The sequence below is a fragment of the Alligator sinensis genome, unplaced genomic scaffold (assembly GCF_000455745.1).
Source record: "Alligator sinensis unplaced genomic scaffold, ASM45574v1 scaffold214_1, whole genome shotgun sequence".
Classification (NCBI taxonomy): Eukaryota; Metazoa; Chordata; order Crocodylia; family Alligatoridae; genus Alligator; species Alligator sinensis.
In genome coordinates, this window is record NW_005842623.1 from 733090 (window position 1) to 741251 (window position 8162).

Genomic DNA, 8162 nt, shown 5'->3' on the forward strand with positions numbered 1-8162 from the left:
TCCTTCTGCCCATGTTTTGGGTAAGGTGTGATCTTACCCATGCACTGTGAGAATGCCCACTGCATTGGATACTGCAGTAGCAAGGGGGAAAAAAACCTAATTTGTGAATCCAGATGGGACTTAAATTGGATAAATACCTAATTTGTGAATCCAGATGGGACTTAAATGTCTATAACAAGTTTCAAGATTCATAATTTCAGCTATTTACTTGTAGACATGCTCATACATTTGTATTTTGCTTTGTTTTGTTTTACTTAAGAATAGAAACATTTAGGAAGTTATGAACATATGAAAACAAAAGATTATAGAAAAAAACAATTTCCTAACTTCCAAACTCAAGAATAGTTATAAAAGCTTTCAAACATGAAATGAAAAAAAAAAGGAATCAAGAACTTTTGATACTCTTTGGCCTCATCTACATGAGACGCTGACTGCACACTTGTTACTCATTTAGTACCTGTATTAGTACTAAACTTGTATAAACAGGTACTAAATGACTGCAGTAACCCAAGTTACTGTGCAGTAGTGCCAACGAACGGGGTTTTTGTGACACTGACTGTGCAATAGCCTGAGATTACTGCACAGTAGTGTCACGTCGTGTCACAGTTTCTGCTACACAGCGATACTGCACAGTAGTCTTGGGCTACTGCGCAGTCAGCATCTCATGTAGACGCATCCTTTGACTCTCAAAATTTTCCATACCAAGCTTGTTCAGATTATGAGCAAAAGATTTATTTTCTCATTTCTTTGCAAACTCACCCCAAGATCTAAAGGAATGAGTTTATTTATGGTTCCTGAAAAGTAATTTTTGCCCTCAATCGTTTTTTTTAATTCTATTACTGTCTTTGGACTTGCATAACTGAAAATACAATTTGAACTGCATGAGATTGCACAGTGGGCCATACAAGTGAAATTCACTTAATAGTTTGTTTGATGTTGTACACACCGGGAAAGAATCCAGTTCATTCTTCTAGCGCTATTAGCTCTACAGAGCCGACAGTAATTAAAAGTAGTTAAAACTTACTGCTATCATTAAAATAAGCAGATGTGTCTCTAAATTCATCCTGGGAGCAGAATGGCTGAGGAGGAAAATAACCATTTTACCATTTCATAGCAAAAATAAACTGTGATTCAGCTAAGCTGGTTCTCTCTCTCTCTGTGCTGTCCTTTGAATAGGAGCCGTAGATCCTACTTCTGATTTATAATGCTCCATTTCTAATAAAGTTCACACAGCATGAGGAATTTGGGGGAGGAAGACCAAAGTCCTTCTTCCCTCCTCCTTTCCTGGGTGGCAGCTCCTATAAGGCTGTTTATGCACACTTTTTGAATTTAGGGTTTGATTGACTTTTATTTCTGAATCTTAATGCTGTTTCTAAACAGAAATTTATTTAATAAAAATGGGTCATTCTGCACCAAAAATTCTGCACTGGAAAAATAATCCTGATTTCCTAGCATTTTGTTTATTTTAGGATTTTATACTGTTGCCTAGCAATGTAGTCTACCTGCCTTCTATGTAAAAACAATAGCAATATGGAAGCCCCTGGCAGACTTCATGGGAGTCCCTGGTACTTCACATTTTCAGTTCAAAACTCTCTTTGGAATAGGGCTTTTGGGAGGTGAAGCCTGGGAAGGAGCATTTGAAGGAATATTAGTAAAAATAATACCTTTCTTTTCCCAAGCACTCTTCATCAGTATACAAAGCTGGTCTACATTAGACATTTACTGTGGAGTAGATGAATTAGCTCCTCAGTAAATGGCACACATCTACATATGTGTCTCTATTAGGCTGGAATAAACTAATTAGCTCTGCAGCAGGGTAGTGCTTGTAGAAGTACTGTCTGACTGCTTGAGTTTTTTACTCCACAGTAGTGCACATGTAGATGCTAACCTGGTTGGCTGGGGCACATGATGCTTCAGTGCAGAGGCTGCCTGCAGCTAGCCCTCTATTGAACCAACCTCATGCTCCAGTCAGCCCTTCCACTGCACATTGTACCCAGGGGAGAAGCCTCGGGCTGGCAAGCTGACCCTGGGGGCCCCCTGCCAGGTGAAGCTGCTCTGACCCAGCTCAATGTGCTGCAGTCCCGGGCACACATTCAAATGGCATGTCCAGGACCAATAAACTCTGGAGCAATAAGCCCCGAAGTTTGTAGCTTCACTTTAGTTGCATCTGTAGCCATGCTCAGTTGACTGGACATAGAAAGGGGTATTTGTATTCTTTTAAGCTTATGCTGCAAATTACTTAATACTGGAAGTTGGTCAAAGGTTCATCAGGTTAAATAAATGGGCAAAAAAGGGGCAGTGGGCAACCAGCGCATCTCTAAAAACATCAGCTCAGTGTGCAGCAATGACCCAAAAAGCCAAATAAATGTTTCAAGAAGCAAATGTTGCAAGAACAATAATACTTGCCTAGCATCTCTGCCAGCTATATAGTTGGTCCAATAAAAGATATCACCAAAAAAACTCTTTGCTTCTCACACATTTCTTGGACCATCACAGTTATAACAATGTTCCAATCCCACTAATATAATGTTGGGTATCATTCAGAAGGCACTGGGGGAAAAAATGGAAAAAAATATTATGCCACAGCATAAGCTCATGTTAGACAAGTTTCTTTGGGTAAATGTGATATCTTTTATTAGACCAACTAAATAGTTGTAACAATTGTTGCTTGCAAGCTTTTGGACATGTACACCCTTCTCCAGGCATAGAACACAACCAACAACCCCAGTTTTATGTTGTGCACTCACACCTTGAATGTTGTGCAGTTCTGGTCTCTACTTTGCAAAGGGATGTCATGGAATTAGAAAAGGTGGAGCAAAGGGCAACAAAGTTTGATCAAAGGTATGGAGCAACTGCCATACCAGGGGCTACCAAAAGGATCTTCAGTTTGGAAAGCTAAGTGGGGATATGATAGGGCCTATGAAATCATGAAGGGCATGCATGAAGTGAATAAGGAACAAATTATTCACAAAGTCCCAGAATACAAAAAAGTAGGGAGTACTCATTGAAGTTACCAGGTATAAAACAACACTGTACACTCTTTTGTACAGTGCATAGTTAACTTGTGGAACTTGCTGCCACAGGGGGTTATAGAGGCAGATAGTATAGCTAGGTGCAAAAAAGGATTAAACAATTTAATGGAGGACAGTTCCACTGGGAGCTATTGAACAGAACAGCAAGGAACATATCATCTTGCATCCCTAAACACATGATGGTCGATGGCAGGGTAGGTATGGTGGAGGCTGGACTTCTCTAGGCATATCCTGTTTGTATACTCTTCCTCTAAAGGTATTTACTACTTGCCAGTTTCAGAGATAGGACGCTGTATGGTGATTCTTTTGTTCTTATTATCCAGTCTACCTTGTGTCTGACAACCTAACCCTGAGGGAAAAAAACCCCCAAACCCGCAGCTTTGAGGGCCTACTGTAGTGATTATAAATTTAAGACCTAGGAGAGGATAATCTAGTTTTCCTTGATTTAAGAAACAGAATTGACCAAAATAGTTCTAAATTTTGAAATATTTCTACTGAGCTCCTGCAGCTGAAGACACAAACACGTAAATTGTGCACACGAATTAATCGAGCAATGATTATAACTAAGTCGTATAATAACTAAGTCAGTGATTTTCAAACACAGTGCTGAGACTCCATGGGGTGCCTTGAGATCCTTTCAGGGGTGTTGCAGGGTGCCATGCAATGTTAGCACTGTTAGGTGCGCACACATGATTCACAAGACAAAGGCATAGATTTCACATAGGAATCCATAGTGTTAAAAGCGTATCAACCTATTGTGGTCTTTCTGAGTTCGCTGTAACAGAAGAAATTGCTCTATTATCCTTCTCAAGTCAAAAATCAAATAAAAACTAAGGGCTAACATTTTACAAGTGGTGCTTTGAGTCTAAAAAGTTTGAGAACCACTGCAATAAGTTTAGTGAAATTTTAAAAAAATGTTTCAAATATTTAAATTTACAACACTGACTAATATCTAGAAATTGAATTTAAAAAAACCAGAATTAACGTGTGCCTTAAAGACATAAAAGTGTCTTAAATTGGGTATCTTCTATGTTTTATACAACCCCCAAAAATGATAGGAATACATAAAGGAAAGTTTCTTAAAAGGAACAAAACAAAACAAAATGGAGGCAAAGTAAAAGAAAGAAAGATGTTCTCTGTAAAACAGTGTATACAACAGGCCAAAAATTCTTCTCATACATCTGCATATCCATACTGAATATTCTTGCATCAGTGATATTACTCACCTTTGTCTCAAATGAAATCTGCAATACAGCAATGATACACCAGAGGGTGCTAGATTACCTTTATAGAGAGTAATTTAGTTATCAGAATTTTTTTCTTTGGGGTGTGTGTGTGCGTGTGTGTGTGTGTGTGCGCGCGCACGCGCACACTTGAGTGCATACATGTATGCTTGTGGATGTATGCTGATATAAAAGAAGTAAATTGTTTTGGTCCCAGTAATTTAGGAATCGTGCAAAAGTAATAGAAAATACAGAGAAGCAACTAAAGGATACAAGGATTTGAAGTTAGAAAGAAGGAACTAAATCTGTAGTTGGAAAAAGAACTCAGAGGCTATCTCCAGACAATCGGGGGCACACACACTAGTGGTACAAATTTGTGCAGCTACTTTATATTGCAGCACATGCCCCTGCACATGCCCTTTGTTGTGGGACACATTGTCCCACTGTGGGCAAACCTCCTGTGTCCAGCTCCTCCTGGATCCCAGCTGGGGATCTCTGCATGCTGCATAGCCCCTGCATTGATGCACACTGGCCCCAGCCAGCCATGAAGTGGAATGACTCACTGGGACACAGCGTGCCTCAGTGCAAGGGCTAGGTACTGAGGCACACTGTGAGCCCCCATGCCGAAACATGTGGTGACAGCAGCAGCTAGCCTAGGGCTTCCTGCTGTCTCATCTTCAGGCACACTGAGCCCCATCCTGCTGCTCTATTCAGCACAGGGACTTCATGTTTGTCGCAGTGCATGCTATTTTTGTGCACTTTGCACCCCCTTTTTTCCAGCGTTATTTTGCTACCAAGAAATCCTGGTAGCAAATTTTGCCCCTCCACTGCAAATTAGCAGTGCTGCACATGGTTTAACTTGCAACATGTGCCGTTTGTGGCACCACAAAGAGGCCTGTGGTGCTGCAAACCGCACATGCCTCCATGTGTGGATGCAGCCAGAGTGTATTCTACATATACTGTAAAAGTAATAGTATTAATGGAAGCAGAAAATTGGTAATTTGCAGGGCAAAATGCAGTGGCCAGAAGGACAAAAATAATTTAGGCTAGATATAGGGAAACATTCTTAACAGTTAGAGTAATTTGGCAATGAAATAGACTCCCGAGGGATGGGGTCAAGGCATCATCACAGGATATTCAAGAACGCATGAGATAAGATGTTGGTGGGAATGATATAGTGTACAGTCTTTAAAAATGTACAAGATCAGACTGAATGACCCCTAAGTTTCCCCCCCACCCAGACTTTCTATTTACATTTCCATAATTTCAGCTCTTTATAATGTATTTCCAGAAAATATAAATAAAACTTCTACAAAAGGTCTAAGCTGGGTTCTTTTAATTTTGAGTTGTCTGTTTCAACTGGGTATATCTGAAGATGCACTGTACTGGGTGAATTATCCTCCGCAGGACATAGGGAGCTGAATGTATGCCAGGGACAGTTGGGAACACGCTGCAAAGTGGCACTACTAATTATTTTTAAAAGGGATGTAGCAAGCATTCTGCACAGTGCTGTCTTCCACCTGCTAGTGGATACAAGATAGATAAGGTGTTTGAAGCATGGCCCTGTCTTCATCCAAATTCATTTGGATTTCATATTGAATTATTGGGCTTAATCTGTGCTAAGTAGCAGTGGTGTGTCTGGGATCTGATCCCCAATCTCAAAACTGCACATCCTGCCATGCACATGTGGCATGGCAGAAGGCATGATTGTTGGGATCAGGGAACAGATCCTCTGGTGCCACTAGATGGACTTTCCTGTAACAGAAGGAACCAAGAAATACAACAGTCTCATACCCCTTCACATACTCCCAGTTGCAAACAAAAAGTGGCACAAATATTTGGTGACAGGAAGGTGCAAGCTTATCAGAGTGCGTGTGTACCTAAATCGATTTGTACAGACCTCTAACCTTGTTTTCTGAACCAACAGATCTGCTTTGTATGTATTCAAAATATATTTGCTTACTTTACTAACAAATTATTAATGATCACTTTCCTGGTATTGCAATGGAATGGTATTAGTTGTGCTCTCATCTCTCCTGCTTTTGTTTATGGCCTGTAACAGGATATTCTTGGTGTTTCTAGTTTTGTGCCCTGTAGCTCTATGTGACAGTTTGAAGTGGTGATTTGGGAGGATTTCCTTTGTTGACGACTGCCTTACAAAACAGGACATTGGACTCAATGTCCAAGAGGACCCTTCCAGTCCCATGTTCCTAAATCTAATTTTTCTCCATTACAAAAGCTTGATTCTGTTCTTGTTTGCATATCCTCAGGAGAACTGATAACTGCATTCAAGGTACAGAACCTTTACCAATGTAAAGGGATTTGTGTAGTCTGCAGATGTGTGTATGTGGTGTGGGGGGGGAGGTCCGGGGTCACCTCTGTAAGCTCAGTTGGTTGTTCCCTATAATACCAACACAGGATGACTTACAGAATGAGAATACAGAGCCTATCTAATTTTTCTACCCCTGAAAAGTTTCCTTTAAAAGATGTTCCACTTCCCAGGAATAGCCGCAAGCTGCACAAGGCTTAGCTATATGACTATACTGGAGCAGGGTCAGAGATGTTACAGAGCCAGTCCGGACTCAGGCTTCCCAGGAATCTTAGGAGATGCACGTTTGCTCCAATAGAACAAAGTGAAGAGAAATCTCTGCAAGAAGTGTTATGGAGATTTCCTCCGTATTTGATGGGAGTTACCAAAAGAGCTTAAATTTTCATTTTGTGAGGAGTTCCAGGATGCCTATGTTTATATGCATATAAACACAGCCATCAATAAAAACAACAGTACTGATTTTATAACAAACCAGAAGATCACAACATGAACTAATATATACCATATATGCATATGCTAAGCATATTCTCATGTTTGCAGTATCTACGCCAACTTACTTTGTAGTTCTCTCCCTTATCTGTCTCTCAGGATGACACTCTTATACCATATAAGGTATCCTTCCTCCTGTTTATTACTTTGTAACACAAGGGAAGTCTGCAGCAGGCAAATGTTTAGTCTGTTAAGACGTAGCAGTTTCACTTGCCAAATAACATTTTGTACAGTCAAGCCAATTAAACAGTCAAATTGCTGCTGCTTATCTCTGTACCTCAGATTCTGCCAATCAGAACTCTTTTCTTGTGATTGACAAGACAGTGGCAACTAATCAGGGTGCAGTACTTTTTGACACTTCAACAGTAGCCTAATGAGCAGCATGTGACTAGCACATTGGCCCCAGGCGTCCACCTAGAGAAAGCACAAGAACAGCAGCTGCTGAAGCTGTGAGCTCAGCCTCTGCTGCTGACTTGGCCCCTGCCCCCACTATCTCCCAAGATGCAGAGCCTGTTTCTTAGACTTCTGCTCTTCAATCCACAGTCTTCCTTTCTCAGGTAGAATTCAAGCTCCCTCAGTCCTGAAGAGGTGCAGCTCACAAGTTCCCTCTTTCTGCGGTTCCTTTGACAGAGCTCTATTTATATTTCTTTCCCAACCCACCAAGACTAGAAAGAAGTCAGAAGAGATGAAAACACCCGTACCTGATAAGTGGTATGATGTGCCTCTACTCCCAGATGGCATCTGAAGAGACTGAAAGAGAAGTCACTTCCTAATAAAGCTCTACCCATTGTTCATCTCTGTCACAACCCAAAGGGTGTGATTTTTGTTTGCGTGTGCTTCGGCACTGCTAAATTGTCCCCGCTAAATTGCAGCTTCTCTGCACGGTGGAGTTTTCTGCTGCAAAAGAGAACCCCGGTGCAAGGGAGAATTTCCCGCCAATTTGAAGCTTTCTTTGCAGGGTGCATTTCTTTGTTGCAGCACAGAGATGCTCGTTGCAAAGAGTTCCCGCCATTTGTATGCTAATTCGGGTCCCATTATTGGCCAGTTCTAAATTATTCACATGTGGCGGCTAGTGATTGGCTTGCTAGC